Source organism: Carettochelys insculpta, chromosome 7 (assembly GCF_033958435.1).
Source record: "Carettochelys insculpta isolate YL-2023 chromosome 7, ASM3395843v1, whole genome shotgun sequence".
In the NCBI taxonomy this organism is placed as follows: Eukaryota; Metazoa; Chordata; order Testudines; family Carettochelyidae; genus Carettochelys; species Carettochelys insculpta.
The window spans coordinates 514393-533870 of NC_134143.1; the positions used below are offsets into that span (position 1 = coordinate 514393).

General features: G+C 52.2%; 4 non-coding genes across 4 annotated transcripts; 2 read left to right on the plus strand and 2 right to left on the minus strand.

Moving 5' to 3' along the window:
- The first annotated feature begins 2760 nt into the window (after positions 1-2760).
- Positions 2761-2832, plus strand: TRNAH-GUG (transfer RNA histidin (anticodon GUG)). The gene has a single exon. It is a non-coding gene; the product is annotated as a tRNA-His (tRNA).
- A 1393-nt stretch (positions 2833-4225) lies between these two features.
- On the minus strand, positions 4226-4307 carry TRNAS-UGA (transfer RNA serine (anticodon UGA)). Its single transcript has one exon. It is a non-coding gene; the product is annotated as a tRNA-Ser (tRNA).
- Positions 4308-16513: 12206 nt separating this feature from the next.
- Positions 16514-16585, plus strand: TRNAH-GUG (transfer RNA histidin (anticodon GUG)). The gene has a single exon. It is a non-coding gene; the product is annotated as a tRNA-His (tRNA).
- Positions 16586-18672: 2087 nt separating this feature from the next.
- TRNAS-UGA (transfer RNA serine (anticodon UGA)) lies at positions 18673-18754 on the minus strand. The gene has a single exon. It is a non-coding gene; the product is annotated as a tRNA-Ser (tRNA).
- Between the last annotated feature and the right edge of the window lie 724 nt (positions 18755-19478).

The following is a 19478-nucleotide window of genomic DNA, read 5'->3' on the forward strand; positions in this document are numbered from 1 at the left end:
CTCACCACCCAGACAGCAGTGAAATTATCCGGCATCGCTGCATGGATCCACGCCTCACAGTGTAAGCCAGCGCCACCTCCAGGGGACCAAGCACCTCTGCAAGACCACGCAGAACCAGCTTCAACCCCAGAAGACAAAGAGGAACAGCCTGCAACACCTTACAATCTGCACTCTCGTAAGGGTTGCCAGAAGCAGAGGGTGAGCAGACAGCAGGACCCAACAAACAAGAAGCAGTAGTGAGCCTAGCGCCTGCTGCCTGGTGGACGTAAAACCGTGACTGCGGTTCCCTCGAAAGGGGTTGTCGGAACCAGAAAGGGTCCTGCTTCCAACATGTGTCCTTTGAGAAGCTTAATCCTCAGCTACTGTGTCCTGAGGGTCTGGGGAGTCCAGAGTGACAGTGACAATTCTTTCATCCAACAACAGGTGCAGATAGCCCAGATCCTGAATATTTCTAATTGCTGGGTCTGCAGCCACATCCCAGCTCACTCACAAGCTAGTATCCCCACCATGGCAATCCCTTTGAATTCCTCAGAGCTTGCTAGAGAACCCTATCCACTTAAAAGGACATGGAAGGAAAATGACACTTGGGGGCTGGGAAAAACATATGTTCCTAAACTTATAAGTGTGGTGAAAGGAAAGGGCCACTGGTGCTGGGTGTGTAATGGGACAGGGCTAAATCTAGGGAGGAGCAGCTGTCTCCAATACATCGTGTCCCATGGTGTATGGGACTATTCAAACAAGGTTGGAGAATGGCGAACCGGGTATGGAAAGATAAACTTCCTCTCAACCTGGGATCAAACCAAAGATTCAATCTCTTGCTCCCCCTACAGCCTCCCTGAGAAAAACAGCACCATCTACAAATGTCATGTAAATGCTACCTCTTCTTCCAGTGAAAATCATCCTGTGCCCTTTGGGGGATACTATTCCTCCTTTGTAAATTCTTACATGTCAAAGGGTTGCAGTCAACCCTTCCCAGCTTTAATGGGACATCATTGGGTTTGTGGGGAAAATGCTTACACTGTGTTACCAGCAAATTGGTCAGGTATCTGTTATCCTGCTCAGCTTTTCCCACAATTCCGGGTGCTTCAATCCCTCCCACGAAATCGCCTCCGTAATTTCAGGCGAAAAAGGAGGGACTTGCCAGATGCTAAATGGTATGTGGATAACATAAGCCCCCTAACTTGGGAAGACGCTGTTGGCATTTCTTTAGTCCCAGTAGGGGGGGGTAATCCACCATGCAAAAAGGCTTTTAAGGTTACAAGCGGTGGTTGAGATCATGGCCAATGAAACAGGAGAGAGCTTAAAAGCTCTAGCCAAAGAAGCAGGAGCGGTCCGACAAGTGGCCCTCCAAAACCGTCGGGCATTAGATATAATACTGGCAGCCAAAGGAGGGACCTGTGCTCTAATTGGAACAGAATGCTGCATATACATACCTGATAATACTAATGAGGTAATAAATCGTGCTAGCCATCTGGAGCAAATTGCATACCTTCCCCACGAAGAACCAAGTTCCTTGTGGAAATGGATAAGTAACTTATTCAATTTCTCTAGTCTGGGAAACTGGTTGTTTCAAGGAATCCTGACTATCCTATTTGGAATTCTAATAATCTTTGTGTGTTTTCAATTGATTTCTTGTTGTATCCAAAACTGCACAAGACACACCATCCATCAGGTTACCCCTAACCAGAGTGCTAATCTAATGTTGTTAAATGTCACCAGTGAAAGTAATGAAAAAGAGCGATTGATGTATGGAATCCAGTAAGTCGTTGGTCATGGGCGTAGCCTTGACCAAAAGGGGGGATTGTGGAAGTATAACATTGTATAAGTATAACATTGTATAAGTATAACGTTGTATAAGGGGACATGCTGGATACATTGTATATGAGAGGGACATGCCAAAACATGTTACAAAGTATCTGAGGGAGCACACGTAGGGACAGTTAGCTTTTGAATGGAGAAGCAATTAAGATGGAGCCAGCACGTCTAAGAAGCAGGCATCAGAATGGAAGGTGTGAAGGGCAGTTAGTTAAGTTAACTGGAAGCTGTTAAAGGAGATTGTTAAGGGTGGCAGGTAATTGAAGATACCTGACTGGTCTCAGGGATCTCGAAGGGTGGTGACTAAAATCTTTTCTTCTTTTGTCTGTAACTTCTCTGTAACTTGTTCTCCAAAAACAACTGTATAAATTAAGAGACACAAGCCCCACTCAGGGGGCTCACTTCTAAATGTATTAGCAGAGCGGCTTTGCTAATAAAACAGAGTGGTCTGATAAATTGTGAGTCTGAGTCAAACTTTGACAGTAGGTAGCAGGCTGAGGGCTCTATTTGCGTCAAAGGAGACACATTGTAAAAAGCCAGAGGTTTCTCTTTTTCCAGAAGAATGAGGCACTTTCTAGCACAGAGAATGTGTGTTATGTAGAAGTGCAGCAAAAGACAGAACCATCTGCTTCCCACCTGAGGCAACTCCCCCAGCCTTTTCTAATGTGGGCTTCTTTAACATTGTACATTCCTCTAATGCTGCCCTGACTGCACTTGTATCGAGGGCCAAAAGGAAAAGCCCCTTTTACCAGCAGAAGTTGGATGAGCATCAGGCTCTTTATCTGGCAGTGCTGGGCTCAAGTCCTTCTCTGGGCAGATGGCTGTTAATTTGCTTTGTGCCCTGGAGCCCAAAGAGTCCTGCCTACAGCTGGAGCAGTGGTCCAGACTCCAGACTGTGGGGTGATGCCCAAGAAAGGAAAGCTTATGAGAAAGCTTCCCCAGCTGGCCATGATCGTACAGTGGTTAGTACTCTGCACTGTGGCTGCAGAAACCTTGGTTCAAATCCAAGTCATGGCAGTAATAGCCCCCCACAGGGCTGGTCCTGCTTTTATTTTCCCCAAAAGGGCGGTGAAGCACTGCAGAGCGTTACCTGAAGCGGTGGTGAAATCTCCATCCCTGGAGGTTTTTAAGCCCTGGCTTGACAAAGCCCTGGCTGGGATGATTTAGTTGGGGTTGCTCCTGCTTTGAGGAGGAGGCTGGACTCAATGATCTCCTGAGGTCCCTTCCAGCCCCAGGATTCTGTGGTTCTAAGCCCATAGCCACAGGAATGGGCCTGGAAAGCAGATTATCTGTCTGGTGGAAGCTTTGTAGGGCCAGGTGCTGAGAAAGCCCCGGGCAGAGAGAGGGAGTCCTGGGAGACACAGGATCTGCAGAGAAGCAATGAGGACACAGTCCATGCTGCCAGCTGAGGGTGAGAGGTGTCCAGAGGGCAATGCCAGCCAGCCCCAAAGGGTGAGGGGCAGGTGGGGAGGGCTGGAGCCATTGTTCAGGGCTCTGCTTCCTCCAGTCTGAGTTCAATGTCAGAGGCACCTGCTGGGGCTGCTTTACTGAGGCACAGCCCTAAAGCTCTTTGAGCTGCTTCCCTCTCCTGTCCTGCACGAGAGTGAGTGGGGTGACTGGCGCCTGGTGGAGCCAGGTCTTTGGCCCAGCCAGATGGAAGGGTTCAGGCGATCGGTTGGTGCCCTGGAACTTGGCAGTGTGCCCAGAGATCCCTGGAGTCCTGATGCTGGTGTGATCTTGTGAGCCTGGGGCAGCCCTTCTTGGCAATGCCGTATCTCTCCTGCTGAAGGCTCTGGTGCAGAGAGAAGTGATTTAAACTCCCCACTCACATGTACACAGGGCTCTTCTGACCCCAATAGGCCCCCTGCCGCCCATCCCTGCAGTGTGGGGAAAAAAAAGTTTGTGATCAAGAGAAAACAAATGAAGAGGACGGGAGGTGTTACAAGGCAGGTCACAGACATACAAAGCCTTCAGAAGCCTTCTTCCATGCCGTGCTGGGGGGTTTGCAGGCCTGATATTCCCTCTACAACACACCCCCAGCTGGGGCAGGTCATTCAGTGCTTTTCTCAGAGCTCTGCTTGTGGAAAGGTGACCCCAGAGGGGAGGAGCAGAAACCTGGGAGAGGTGCAGCCTCCCTCTGACCTTCCTGGTGATATGTGGCTTGTGTTTCCTCTGTCCCAGCCACAAGCTGCCCACCATGTAGCCTGGAAGCCTCAGGGTTAAGTGCATGGGCACCGCCAAACAGACCTGCTGAGTCTTCAGCTGGGCCCAGCAGCAGCCAGAGCAGTGACCCCACCACAGTCTCCCCTGCCCTCTTGCACACACTGGTCACAGACAGCCCCTGGGCAGTGTCTCAGGGTGTGTGCTGCTGCGTTGTCCTGGTTCCAGGATGTGGCTAAAACACAGCCTTCGCTGTGAGCAGGATTTGAACCTGCGCAGGGAAACCCTATTGGATTTCATGTCCAATGCCTTAACCACTCAGCCATCACAGCTCCAAGGCTATTTTTTCCTGAAGGCCAGAGACCCTGGTGAATGCTCGGTGGGGGAGAAGGAGGTTCACTGGCCCTGGGGCAACTTGTCACTTGATAGCTGTGTTTTGAGCACACTGCTGTACACCAGTGAAACATGGACTTTGCACTCAAAACAAGAGCAGCGGCTCAACACATTCCACATGCGCTGCCTTAGGCGCATACTCGGTATCTCATGGCAGGACAAGGTCCCCAGTAGCGCAGTGCTTGAGAGGGCACCGCCTCCATGTTCACCCTTCTCAAACAGAGGCGTATGCGCTGGCTGGGCCACGTCTCACGCATGACGGATGGCCGAATACCGAAGCACCTCCTCTTCGGCCAACTGGCGTCTGGGAAGAGGCCGAAAGGGCCACCTAAATTGCGCTACAAGGACACGTGCAAGTGTGACCTCAGCGCTCTCTCTATCAGTGCGAACACCTGGCATTCGCTCGCCTCAGACAGGCATGTCTGGAAACAGGGAGTGGAGGAAGCGCTTGTTATGTATGAAACTACCTTGGTGAAGGAAGCGGAATGCAGGAGAGCCCTCAGAGAGGTCCGTGCCCGTGACCCCAGAGCGACGTCTGCCTCCTGCTGCTCACTGTGCGGAAAGGACTGCCACTCCCGCCTTGGATTGCACAGCCACAGGAGACACTACGCGAATCAGTCCAGCTGGGGCGCAAACCCAGGATCCCTTGGGATCGAAGGATGCCTACAACTAATGAAAAAAGAACCGGGGTGGGGTGGAAACCACATGCGCAGTAATTCATATTTCTGCATGTTGCCCTTTTAGCCCCCCTCCCAATGCACAAAGAGGTGCTGGTGGTGTAGTGGTTAGCATGGCTGCGTCCCATGCAGTTGGCCTGGGTTCAATTCCCAGCTTTGCTTCTTACTTCCTCTTCCCCCAGCAAGTTCTCTGTTGGAATTGGAGAGCAGGGATGATTTGCTCCTTGGTGAGATGGCGGGTGTTGGAGTTTATACCTGTGGTGCTTGGTGTGAGCTAAGATCTGTTGGTCAAAGCTTTCAGACAGCTTATGTGCAATCCCTTTACTGTGGTCAAAGGGGCCCAGAACAAGGGGAGAGCAAAGCAGCTGGTCACCAGGAGCTTCAGGTGTCTCCAAACAGACCTACCCACATGGAAAGGAGAAGTGGGAGGAGAAGAGTGAAGCCAAGCTGCCTCCTGGGGGCTGAGGCAACTCAAGGCCTCCTGGGGCTGCTCTGCTCCAGTGGAGTAATGGTAGAAATGCCGTCACCACCAGGTTATGGGAGTTTGCCGACTTCTCAAGAAAACTGGCAGCAGAAAACTCCTGAATATTTAATACCCAGCCAGCAGTTCCCCTCTTTCTGTTCTTTCCAAATAGCTACAGAAAGCCTCTGGTGCCCTTTCATGTGAGAACAATCTTGTGACTGATGCTCACCTGCCCCGACTGCCCTGGCTAGACAAGTGTCAGGTGTGAAGAATCAGAACTCTCCAAGCAGAAATCTCCATCCAGCCCTTCAACACACACCATCCCCTCCCCTTCTCAGTAACACTTTTCCCATCACACTTTTGACCCTCCATCTTTTGTCCTTGTGTAAGTGAGGAACACGAACGCTGAGCTCCTCATTTTCTTACCGTCCCCTGGATATACGTAATTCATGTCTAGGCCCAGTGCACAGATGGAGCTGATGTGGAAAGACATAAGACATAAGAACGGCCATACTGGGTCAGACTAAAGGCCCATGGAGCCCAGTGTCCTGTCTGCTGACAGTAGCCAATGCCAGGTGCCCCAGAGGTGCTGAGGGGGACAGTCAGCTGGGGAAGGGTTATTTTCTCTCCTCTCTGGGGAGGTGGGGATAGAACTAAAGAGAAGAAAATCCACTTCCACTCTCTGAGGATGATGGAAATACCAATTTCTCCTCTCTTCACTTCTACGAGAGCTGAGGACAAGAAAAGACTTTTCCTGCCTTAGGCCAGGATGTCAAAGGAAACAGAACGAGAGAGAAAGAGAGAGAGAGAGAGAGAGAGAGAGAGAGAGCAGAGCCCTGGCTGAGTGTGTCTTGGGGTCATGACTTCAGCTATTTTGAATATTTCAAAAAGCTCTTTTGACATAGGGACTGTGTAGGGAGGGAATAGCGCCTCGTTCAAAATAAACCATAGTCCTTCCAATGACTGTATTCAGAATAGGCTTCGGTGTCTGCAGCTGCTGTATGTCAAAATAGCTGAGCCATATTTTGAAATCCATATTGTGTGTAGCTGTGCTATGTTGGAATCGGCTATTCTGGAACAGCTCTTCTGGAATACCTCACTCAGGAATAATGCTGCTGTGCAGACATAGCCTTTGGCTGTGTCGACACGTGCCGCATCTTCTGGAAGCCTCAGGCAAATGAGTTATCTGGAAGATGCTAATGAGGCATGGATGCAAATTTTCCACACCTTATTAGCATATCAGCACATGGTTCGGAGTCCAGAAGAAGCTCTTCCTGACTCCGAAGTACACGTGCAGACGTCCGGCCTGCGGGGATCTTCTGGAAGGAAACCCACCTGTGCCCCAAACTCCCTCACCCGTGCCCCCAGAGCCCTGAAGTCGCTCTTGACCTGCTGAGCATCACACTTTGCCATATCATTAGTGCCCACATGGATAAGAAGCATAGGATAGTAGTCAGAGGGACGGATAATCCTCGACAACACCTTGGTAATGTCTTGGATACGGGCCCCCGGCAGGCAGCTCACCTCCCGAGATGAACTGTCAGGGCGACAGATGGGCACCTCCTTCCCCCTTAGAAGAGAGTCCCGAGCACCACTAATCTGCACTTCCTCCTCGCAGTGGTGGCAGCAGACTTCCCAGCCGTGGGGGCACGAGGCTTCTCCTCTGCTGTGTGGGGCGATTCTTTGTCTCCTGTATCAAGTACAGCGCGTAACGGTTTCCGAGTACCACGGTGGGAGGGTTCGGAGCAGGGGTGGAACACTGCCTGCTGCCAGCAGTAACCAGCTGCCAGTGTCCCTCCGATCTATCTCCTCCTCCACCAGTGGTTTATCAGCCGTCCTGTGTCCTGGGACAGTCACCTCAGCTGTCTCCACACGAATACTGTCCAGGAGCTGCTCATGGAGTCGGGTACTCCTCAACCTGGCCACCTCCTCCTGTAGCTCTCCCACTTGCCCCCTGTGAGATTCCACCAGCAGGCACCTTTCACACTGGATGGTGCCCCCAGCCTGGGTGTCAGTGAGTGGGAATTGCAAGCCACAGTCCCTGCAAAGCCGCACCAGCATCGGGGCAGAGGCATCCATGGCCAGGCAGTCTGTCTGGCTACAGGCGCAGGTGGAGGAGACAGGAGTCGTGTTCACACAGGTGTTGGGGGTCTTCCTAACCATCGTAGGCCTCCCTCGGTCACACTCCCTCTTCAAGTCCCCGTCTGCAGCTCCCTGTCCGTGTCTCTCCACTGGTCGCCCTTGCCTCTGACTTTCAAAGCCGACTGGCCTGGGTCAGGCTCTCCCCCCGGGGGTCACACAGGGAAAGGCTGATGAAGGCAATCAAGGGAACAAAGGTGAGGCAGGTATCCCACCCACCTCAGAAACTGAAACTGAAACTCACCCACCTGAAATCAAAATGGAAGTTCACATTCAAATAGTTAAGCACACGCACTCACTCACGCACTCACTCACTCACTCACCCGCCCCAAAAGCCAGCGCTCTCACCTGGTAGCTTCTGCCGCGGCAGGATCACTTGCTCTGGCTCCGAAACTCCTCTGTCTGCAGCGCCCTGTCCGCTTCGCCATGAAGTCCAGCCCCGAGCTGAGACTCCTTTCTGCAGCCCTATTGGCAGCGTCCCAGAGCAGTTGATTGACTGGCTGACCCTGCTTTAGGCAGCGGCAGAAACAAAAAGTTGTGTTAACAACCAGGGTGAACTTGCAAATGTTACAGCTTCTTACCAAGGGCGCTGATGAGCTCTGTCCCTGAACAACCTGCAGCAGAGAGAAGAACCAGGCAGAAGTTCTCTGTCTGAGCTGGAGCTCACAGACGCAATGGATGCCTGTTTCCCTCCCATGCGACTCAGCAGGCGCAGTTACAGTCCCCTCGAACTGGCACACCAGTGTGAATCTGATAAACTCTTGCTTGAGCTGGAGCTGCTGAGCTGTCAGCCGGCACTTTAATGGAGTGGGCCATTTTGTTAATGACCATTTGCATGGCCATTTCGAAGTGTTTGGCTTGTGCAGACGTAGCCTTAGAAAGACGTAGTTTTCACAGCTCAGAAGAGAAAAATTCTTCTCTGTTGTTGAAATATATCGTAAAGCTTCCCACAGAGCTGTCACTAAGAGCAGTGGGGGTTCATCTGGGTAAACGTGTGAGTGTAGGAGGCTCTGAGCGTGTGTGGTCGTAGAATCACAGAATCGTAGAACAAAAGAGCTGGAAGAGACCTAAAAAAATCATCAAGTCCAGCCCCCTGCCCGAGGCAGGACCAAACCCATCAGATCAGCCCCGCCAGGGCTTTGTCAAGGTGAGACTTAAACACCTGCAGGGATAGAGACTCAACGACTTCCCTGGTGAGACCATTCCAATGCTTCACCACCCTCCGAGTGGAAAAAAGTTTTTCCTAATGTTCCACCTGGACCTTTCCAACCGCAACTTCAGTCCATTGTTCTGTGTTCTGCCATCCGTGACCACTGTGAACGGCCTCTCTCCAGCCTCTTTGCAACCTCCCATCAGTAAGTTGAAGGCTCTTATCAAGTCCCCCCTCAGTCTTTTCTTCTGCAGACTAAACAGTCCCAATTCCTTCAACCTTTCTTCAAAAGTCATTTGCTCCAGCCCCCGAATTATTTTGGTCACCCTCCACTGGACCCTCTCCAGTGTATCCACATCCTTCCTGTAAAAGGGGGCCCAGAACAGGACACAGTATTCCAGATGCGGCCTCAACAAAGCCGAATAAAGAGGAATAATCAGTTCTCTGGATCTACTGGCAACGCTCCTCTTGACGCAACCTAATATGCCATTAGGTTTCTTGGCTACAAGGGCACACTGTTGACTCTTGTCCAGCATCTCGTCCACTCCAACTCCCAGATCCTTTTCGGCTGTTATTCCCCACTGTCCCTCAAGTGTTAAAGTTTCATGAAAGGGAAAAAAAAAAACCTATGAAGAAGAAAGCAGAGCAGGTGAGGGTTGGACATCCCTGGACCCAGCCTCCCAGAGCTACCAGCCCTCACTGCACAGCACTCCTTACTCAGGTAGGAGCAGCAGGATCACTCTCCCAAGGGCACCAGCACTCCACAGCAGCTCCATTGGCTTTCTCTGCTTCTCATTTCCTTGCCAGGTCTTCTGACCTCAAGAACTCCCTCTCTAGGAAGCGAGAAAGTTATAGAAACAGGAATCCACTACCAAAGCCAAACAAACACAGCCACACTTTAGCAGAGACTTGCGTGGCACCCGAGAAATCCCATTCAGCCTGGTTCAAATGCCTCTGGCTATGTCTGTACGACAAAATTAGGTTGAAGAAGTTTGTTGTGGCTGGTTTTAGTAAGAGGGAGGCCAATGTTGCAGAAGAGAGAGACATTTGCAGGCTGACAATTCTGGGCTCCTGGGAAAGGAAAACCAGCAGTGGGAGGATATGGACATGGAACCGACTCTCGCCGCACCTGAAAGGGGAGGAGGTACCACTTGAGCTAACCCCCCACATATGCAAGCCGTTTGAGGCACCAGCCAGGGAAAGTGAAGGCTGCAGAGTCTGAAGTGGAACAGTGTCAGATGTGTGTGCTGGGAGGGGAATATGTACATTTGGGAAAGGGTCCTGAGTCCTGGATCCCAGCCACATGCCTTGGCACAAAGAGCAACGGCTCCTGCATGAGGTGTGTCATGGGGATAAAAGTTCCCCCCACAAAAAGCACCACACCTCAGAAGAGAAAACCACTGTGATGTAACCCAACAAACCCAGCCACACACCGAGCTCGGAAGCCCCAGCTGGCCTTCCCAAAATTCCCACTGAGGTCCATCACACTATGACCAGCCCTCCCTTCACTTTGCTGGACACCCACAGACAATGTCCCATCCAGCCTTTTCCATCGAGGGCTGGATTCTCCCCTGGAGCTTGAGCGGAGGCGACAGGAGAGCAACAGAGGCTCAGCTGCAGCTTTGGCGCTGGGTCTTGAGCCGAAAGCCACGCCATCTTTCTTAGTGGCACTTGCTTCTTTCCTCTAGTTCCTCTTTGGCAAGTATAGGAAAACAGGCCGGGGGAAAAGCTGGCCTCCAAGGGCAGAGGAGGCCAAGGTTGAAAGCTGTTAGGAAGAGCTGATTGGCCTTTTGCCTCTAGTTTGCCCCCGATGGCACCAAGGGGCGTTCTCTTGGGCTGGGAGGTGATGGTAGAGCACAGGCCAGCGGGAGAAACAGAAGCGCCTGCCAGAAGAGAAAGGGGATGAGCAAGGATGAGATGCCGTGTTTGTGTCTGCTTTCAAGCGGGAGCCATTTTGCAGGCCTGGCTAACACGAGAGCCCAGTGGGCTACAGAACCTCCACTTTCTTCTTTTGCCTGTTCCCTGAAATGCCATCCGCTCGGGAGGCGCTCGCCCCGACGCATGCAGACGGGCCTCGCTGGGCAGAGCGGCGGCTCCCCTCTCCCCCACTTTCGATAGCTCAGCTGGTAGAGCGCAGGACTGTGGGGAAGGTGAAGCATCTTCTCCTCAGGTGGCTGGTTGAATTCCAACTCGAAGGAGAGGCTCTTTTTGTCCTCCCCTTTGCCGAACAAGAGAAGAAAGGAAACACCCCCTGACTGAGCAGAGAACGCCAATCCAGGAAGAGGCAGCTGTACTCTCCCAAAAGCAGCCAAAGCCCTGCTTCCGCCCAGGAGGAAAGGGTCCTCCCCAGGCCCGGCAATGGGCCCCACACCTTTCAAGCTTCAGCACAGCCCTCTCCCAAGTGAGCTCCTTCAACAACGGCTCTGCAGCCCTTGCCCCTGCCGCTTCTCGAGCTCGGCAGTAGTGCACAAGAAAGAAGCTCTTGCCTGTGGCCCCACCAGGCAAGGTGAGAGCTGCCTGCTTCCCTCAGCCTGACCCATTTTTTGCCCCTTTCCTACCTCACTTCCCCGCTTGAGCCAGTGGGCCAAGAAGGAGCAGCTGGCAGGAAGGCCAGAAAGGGGAAGCACAGGCTGTCTTCCTGCCCATTTTCCATCAGGGCTCCTTTTGCATGCCAAGGACACGCCACAAGCGGCTCGATTGGTGGGCTCTTTCGCCCCGCCTCTCAAATGCCATTCATTTGCTTGCCATTGGTCCTGACACGCACCCGTGATGGCCTGCTGGAAAGTCAAGGGCTGATGTGCGAGACGTCAGAGCCTCCAGACTCCTTTGCCGGCCGGAAGCATCACTGATTGCCGGGCCTCTTTTCCTGCCCAGAAAGGTGGGCATGTGGCTGCTGAGGGAACACACCAGGGAGGCTCTTGGCACCATCCTCATCGACCATGTGCTCAGCGTCCATTGGTGTCCAATGCCCGTCTCACTATCTCCTTCCATCTTTCCCTCTCTAGTGCAGAGCGCCTTCCTTTCTGTAGACGAGCTCTGCGCCGAGCTACCAGATCGTCTCCCTGTTCTTTCTGGGCTCTGCCTCTCGTATTCGAACCCACCGTTATGCCCAAAACTCGGGGGGGAAACTGTTTTCAGTGTTAAAATGGTTTTTCATTCTAACCTGGCCTCACTCTGCAAGGGAAACTAGATGGTCATCTGCACTTCTTTGAAGTCCCTACCTTGTCGCCTAGCGATGATTCATCCTGTCGGCTCCTCTGTCTGTTTTATCGGGTTCCTTTGTCGTGTAAACTGGCCTCAGGCACATCTGTTGCTTACAGACATGTATCAGGGCAAAGAAGAAAATTACTGACTAAACTGTCTAAACAAACTGTATAAAGAGTCCTTACAACTGGTTCTCAGGGCTCCCACTTCTTTGCAATCTGGCAGCCTGCATACATGCAGAATAAAGTTTCCTTTCAGATCTCACTCTTGCCTCATGCTTTGACCTCTAGCCTCGGGCTTTGGGGGACACTGTACCCCAGGGGAATGGGGTTCCTCAACAACTGGCATCACAAACAGGATGGCTTGGAGCTCCAGCTGGAAAGGGTGACGACGGAGAACAGGATGGGGCCACAGCACGCATGTGAACAGTAAGGGATCCATCTAAACTCCCCCGGTCTGCCTCCCTGTTCTCATCGCCGGCTGAACTGCCTGGCGGTTCGAGTCAACTTTTGCTCCTAAATTTTCTCCAGGAGGCTTGAGAGGGATTTAAAATGTTGGGTGTAGCCAAATGGGTTGTTGCTGGCTGACTGGTGGCGAGTCCAAGCGCATGATTTTGAGAGAGCGAAGTCTGGAACGGAACCACAGCCGCACTGGCGCTGTTAGTGCTACTGAACCACTGCCCAAAGCAGGGGCGGTTTCTCCCCGGCGCGTAAGAAGTGTGAGTGAAGCTGACAGTTTCTCTGGACTCCGCCCCCGCCCCATCCTTGGAGAGGGTTGTGTTGCTGGACGCCTGTGCTGCACTTGGACAGGGTAACCCCATTAGGCTCCTGTAGTAGACTCCTAGCAGGACATCACCCCTGTTTTTTACCCCTCTTAGTTTAACCCAGAGACTCTCAACATGTCCATGTCCTACATCCATCTCCACCTCAGTACAAGTGTGTCCATTTTTAATATAGAAGGCAACACCTGCGCCCTTTCTTACCTGTCTATCCTGCCGAAGCAGGCTGTGCCCTTCCATACCAACATTCCCATCAGGTGTATTATCCCACCACGTTTCCGTGACGCCAATGATGTCATAGTTGTATGTATTTATTAGCACTTCCAGTTCTTCCTCCTTATTTCCCATACTTCTTGCATTCGTATATAGGCATCTAAGATATTGATTTGATCTTGCCTCCCTGTTTTGCCCTCACCCTCTTTTTACTCTGACATTGTTGCCCATGCTGCCTCCCATTTCTGACCCACCTCCCAGATTGCCATGTTCTCCACTTATCTGTGGGCTTTGCTCCCCTGCCCCCATCGAACTTAGTTTGAAGCCTCTCCTCACTAGGTTAGCCAGTCTGTGTCCAAATATGGTCTTTCCCCTCCTCGAAAGGTGAACACCATCTGTGCCTCGCAGTCCTTCCTGGAATAGCATCCCATGGTCAAGGAAGCCAAAGCCTTCCCGGCGACACCATCTTCGAAGCCAGGCATTCACCTCTAGGATGGACCTGTCTCTGCCTGGGCCCCTACCACTGACAGACAGGATTGAGGAGAATACCAGCTGCGCCCCAAACTCCATGTTGTGGAATCTCCATTGCTGGAGACATTTAAGATCAGGTTAGATAAATATCTGTCAGGGATGGTCTAGACAGTACTTGGTTCTGCCATGAGGGCAGGGGGCTGGACTCAATGACCTCTTGAGGTGCCTTCCAGTCCTAGTATTCTATCATTCTGTGAAAAAAGCAGTCCAGTAGCACTTTAAAGACTAACAAAATAACTGATTGGGTTATGAGCTTTTGTGTCCCATGAAAGCTCAGCACCTAATAAATTATTGTGCCAGTCTTTAAAGTGCTCCTGGACTGCTTTATGGCTTTGATAGTACACAGACTAGCCCGGCTTTCTCTCTGTTCCTATTCAATATGAGCAGCAATTGTCACTTCCCCTCTGTACCCAGATCTCAGCCGAGGGACAGGTTTGCTGGGTTGACGTGAATTGGCATAACTGTGACCCCGACCAGCCCAGGGCTCAGCACGATCCCCTCCCCCTCCCCCACTCAGCTACTGCTGTGTCGCCAAATCTCAGCCTCTGCACCAGAGCGCAGGGGACAGAGCAGAAGCTGGGGGATGGGAGCTGTTTGTGATGGGCCAAGCAAGGGGAGGAGGCAGGTGCACCTGTGACAACTTCCCTGCTGCTGGGCTGAGGCCGCTGGTTCCTGGCTGGCAGGTGCCCCAGTGGGGTGCACAGGGTCCCGCAGGGGCACTGCAGGCGGCCTGGCTTCATAGCACTTCCCCCTCCCCCAGAGAGGAGCCACTGCTGGCCCAGCACCTGAGCCCCCACCCGCACATGCGCCCCCCCCAGCATCCCTTCCTATGGTTCTCCCACAGGTTGTGGGGAGCAGCTCAGTGCAGGGCCAAAAAGGGGGCACAGCATAAAAACTGTCATCACCCCTGTTCTGGGGCAGCCGCCACAGCTGGGAGACCCCGGCTCCTCTGCTCTCTGGGGCAGAGTCAGTGATGCTCCTTTGCATACCCACAATGCATTGCGTGGTGTGTCCAGAGTCCCTCATCCATGAGCTGCCTTTGCTCCTGGAGCCTCTGGTTCTGGTGCTGAAATTCGGCTGGAAGCACCTCTGGGCAATGGGCTGCACAAAGGGGAGGCTTTGTGGGTTGTCTGTGGGGGCCCTGTGATGTGAGAAGAACTTGCTCTTTCCCTGCCAGCTCCCTCATGGGGATGGGGGGTGGGTGAGAAAAGGGGGTATTCTTTGTTTTTTTCTTCAATTTGTATAATTTGTTTTGAAGATTTTTGTACACTCAAATAGTAACAAAGAGGAAGCCATGCTACGCTATACACTATCAAAACCAAAAGCAGTCAAGTAGCACTTCAAAGACTAGCAAAATGGTTTATTAGGTTAGCTGTCGTGGGACAGACCCACTTCTTCAGACCAGAACAGACTCAATATTTAAGGCACAGAGAACCAAAAACAGTAAGCAAGGAGGACCAATCGGAAAAAGATAATCAAGGTGACCAAATCAGAGAGTAGAGGGGTGAGGGGGAAGGTCAAGAATTAGATTGAGCCAAGTATGCAGACGAGCCCCTATAGTGACTCAGAAAGTTCTCATCACGATTTAAACCATGTGTTACTGTGCCGAATTTGAATATAAAAGCCAGCTCGGATGTTTCTCTTTCCAAAACGGAGCGATAATGTCTCTTCAGTAACACACATACCTTGAGGTCATTGACAGAATGCCCCATTCCATTCAAATGTTGACTAACTGGTTTGTGGGTCTGGAGTGCTTTGATGTCTGTTTTGTGCCCACTGACCCTTTGTCTAAGGGAGTTAGAAGTCTGTCCAATATACAAAGCACCTGGGCATTGTTGGCACATGATGGCGTAGATGATGTTAGTAGAGGAGCATGAGAAAGTGCCTGTGATTCTGTGAGTAACCTGGTTACGTCCAGTGATGGTATTTCCAGAGAAGATATGTGGAGAAAGCTGGCAGCGGGCTTTGTTGCAGGGAAAGGTTCCAGGACTGGTGTTCCTGGGGTATAGACTGTGGCTGTTAGTGAGGATCCTCATGAGGTTGGGAGGTTGTCTGTAGGAGAGAACAGGCATGTCACCCAGGGCCTTCTGGAGTGTAGCATCCTGATTAAGGATAGGTTGTAGGTCTTTAATAATGCGTTGCAGTGGTCTGAGATGGGGGCTGTAGGTGATGACCAGTGGTGTTCTGTTCTTGGCTTTTTTGGGCCGATCTTGGAGTAGCTGGTCTCTGGGTATTTGTCTGGCCCAGTCAACTTGTTTTTTTACTTCTCCTGGTGGGTAATTCAGGTTTATGAACATTTGGTAAATTTCTTGTAGTTTTTGGTCTCTGTCAGTTGGATCAGAGCAAATGCGATTGTCCCTGACTGCAAACAATGGATCTAGTCACGTGTGCAGGATGGAAACTAGAAGCGTGTAGGTAAGTATAGCGATCAGTAGGTTTTCGGTGCAGTGTGGTACTGATCACACCATCCTTGATTAGTACTGTAGTGTGCAGGAAATGTATCTCTTGCATGTTGTAATCGAGGCATAAGTTGATGGTGGGGTGCAGATTGTTAAAGTCTCTGTGGAATTCTTCTAGAGTCTCTATACCATGGAGAGGAATTCCACAGAGACTTTAATAATCTGCACCCCACCATCAACTTATGCCTCGATTACAACATGCACGAGATACATTTCCTGCACACTACAGTACTAATCAAGGATGGCCTGATCAGTACCACACTGTACCGAAAACCTACTGATCGCTATACTTACCTACACGCTTCTAGCTTCCATCCTGCACACGTGACTAGATCCATTGTTTACAGTCAAGCTCTTATGTACAATCGCATTTGCTCTGGTCCAACTGACAGAGACCAAAAACTACAAGAACTTTACCAAATGTACATAAACCTGAATGACCCACCAGGAGAAGTAAAAAAAAAGTCGACAGGGCCAGACAAAAGCTACATGCCCTAGAAAGGAAAGCTCACTAAAAAGCTTCCCCAGCTGGCCACGATCGTACAGTGGTTAGTACTCTGCACTGTGGCTGCAGAAACCTTGGTTCGAATCCAGGTCATGGCAGTGATAGCCCCGCTCAGGGCTGGTCCTGCTTTTATTTTCCCCAAAAGGGCAGTGAAGCACTGCAATGCGTCACCTGAAGAGGTGGTGAAATCTCCATCCCTGGAGGTTTTTAAGCCCTGGCTTGACAAAGCCCTGGCTGGGATGATTTAGTTGGGGTTGCTCCTGCTTTGGGGAGGAGGCTGAACTCAATGATCTCCTGAGGTCCCTTCCAGCCCCGGGTTTCTGTGGTTCTAAGCCCATATCCACAGGAATAGGCCTGGAAAACACAGTGTCTGTCTGGTGGAAGCTTTGTGGGGCCAGGTGCTAAGAAAGCCCCGGGCAGAGAGAGGGAGTCCTGGGAGACACCGGATCTGCAGAGAAGCAATAAGGACACAGTCCATGCTGCCAGCTGAGGGTGAGAGGTGTCCAGGGGGCAATTTCAGCCAGCCCCAAAGGGTAAGGAGCAGGTGGGGAGGGCTGGAGCCATTGTTCAGGGCTTTGCTTCCTGCAGTCTGAGTTCAATGTCAGCGGCACCTCCTGGGGCTGCCTTACTGAGGCACAGCCCTAAAGCTCTCTGAGCTGCTTCCCTCTCCTGTCCTGCACGAGAGTGAGTGGGGTGACTGGCGCCTGTTGGAGCCAGGTCTTTGGCCCAGCCAGATGGAAGGGTTCAGGCGATCAGTTGGTGCGCTGAAACTCAGCAGTGTGCCCAGAAATCCCTGGAGTCCTGATGCTGGTGTGATCTTGTGAGCCTGGGGCAGCCCTCCCTGGAACTGTCGTGTCTCTCCTGCTGAAGGCTCTGGTGCAGTGAGAAGTGATTTAAACTCCCCACTCGCATGTCCACAGCGCTCTTCTGACCCCAATAGGCCCCCTGCCGCCCACCCCTGCAGTGTGGGAAACAAAAGTTTGTGACCAAGAGAAAACAAAGGAACAGGACGGGAGGTGTTACAAGGCAGCTCACAGGCATACAAAGCCTTCAGAAGCCTTCTTCCATGCCGTGCTGGGGAGTTTGCAGGCCTGATATTCCCTCTACAACACACCCCCAGCTGGGGCAGGTCATTCAGTGCTTTTCTCAGAGCTCTGATTGTAGAAAGGTGTAGAAAGTTTACCCCAGAGGGGAGGAGCAGCAACCTGGGAAAGGTGCAGCCTCCCTCTGACCTTCCTGGTGCCACGTGGCTTGTGTTTCCTCTGTCCCAGCCACAAGCTGCCCAGCATGTAGCCTGGAAGCCTCAGGGTTATGTGCATGGGCATGGCCAAACCGACCTGCTGAGCCTTCAGCTGGGCCCAGCAGCAGCCAGAGCAGTGACCCAACCACAGACTCCCCAGCCCTCTTACACACACTGGTCACAGACAGCCCCTGGGCCGCATCTCAGGGTGTGTGCTGCTGTGTTGTCCTGGTTACAGGATGTGGCTAAAACACAGCCCTCACTGGCTACGTCTACACGTGAAGCCTACATCGAAGTAGCCTATTTCGATGTGGTGACGTCTACACGTCCTCCAGGGCTGGCAACGTCGATGTTCAACATCGACGTTGCGCAGCACCACATCGAAATAGGCGCAGCGAGGGAACGTCTACACGCCACAGTAACACACATCGAAATAAGGGTGCCAGGCACAGCTGCAGACAGGGTCACACGGCAGACTCAACAGCCAGCTGCTCCCTTAAAGGGCCCCTCCCAGACACACTTGCACTAAACACCACAAGATCCACAGAGCCGACAACGAGTTGCAGACCCTGTGCCTGCGGCATGAATCCCCGCTGCAGCAGCAGCAGCCAGAAGCCCTGGGCTAAGTGCTGCTGCACACGGTGACCATAGAGCCCCGCACGGGCTGGAGAGACAGCGTCTCTCAACCCTCCAGCTGATGGCTGCCATGGAGGACCCCACAATTTCGACGTTGCGGGACGCGGATCGTCTACACGGTCCCTACTTCGACATTGAACGTCGAAGTAGGGTGCTATTCTGATCCCCTCATGAGGTTAGCGACTTCGACGTCTCGCCGCCTAACGTCGAAGTTAACTTCGAAATAGCGCCCGACGCGTGTAGCCATGACGGGCGCTATTTCGAAGTTAGTGCCGCTACTTCGAAGTAGCATGCACGTGTAGACACAGCTACTGTGAGCAGCATTTGAACCTGCGCAGGGAAACCCCATTGGATTTCAAGTCCAACACCTTAACCGCTCGGCCATCACAGCTGTGCAACTTTTCTCTGCCCCCCAGGCCAGAGACCCTGGTGAATGCTCAGTGGGCCGAGGCTGGTCAGGAACACTGCCAGACAGCTGGTGGGGTTTGCTGCCCTCCCCTTTCCTCAGCCCCGGCCCCGGCAGTGTCCCTGGAAGCTGTGTGCTTGGGCGGCTGCTCAGGAGAGATGCAGGTGCTGCCTGGCTAATTAGCAGAACCCCACAGGCAGCAGCCGGTGTTTCTCTTGGAGGTGCACATCTGCCCAGGCCTTGGTGCACAGAGGAAAATGTATTCTACATCCCCATGGAGCATTCGAGGGAACTGTGGCCCTGGGGCAGCAGATGGTGGGGCAGCGGGATCATGCTGCCCCGGCTAAAGTTCAATGTAAAATCGGAAAAATCACAGCTTTCTAATTCAGAAAATATTGTTGCCACAAGGTGCAAATAGAAGAACATTTTCATTTACGCTCAGCAGGTTTCCAAAAGCCGGCACCTAGACACACTTCTCACAGTGGAATCACTTCCTTTGTTATCCTTCCCTCACATCTCTCCCCAGGTGTAACTTCTCCCAATGGCCTCCTTTGAATGTCAACGGCAGCATTTCTAGAGATCCCACACATGGAGCCAAACAAAACAAGGATTAAATGGTCAGCCTGGGCTGTGCAGCGACAATGTACATGTGCCAGAGACACCACAGCGACCTCATGTGCAGCCGCTCTCCCGTCAGGGCTGGTTCTCT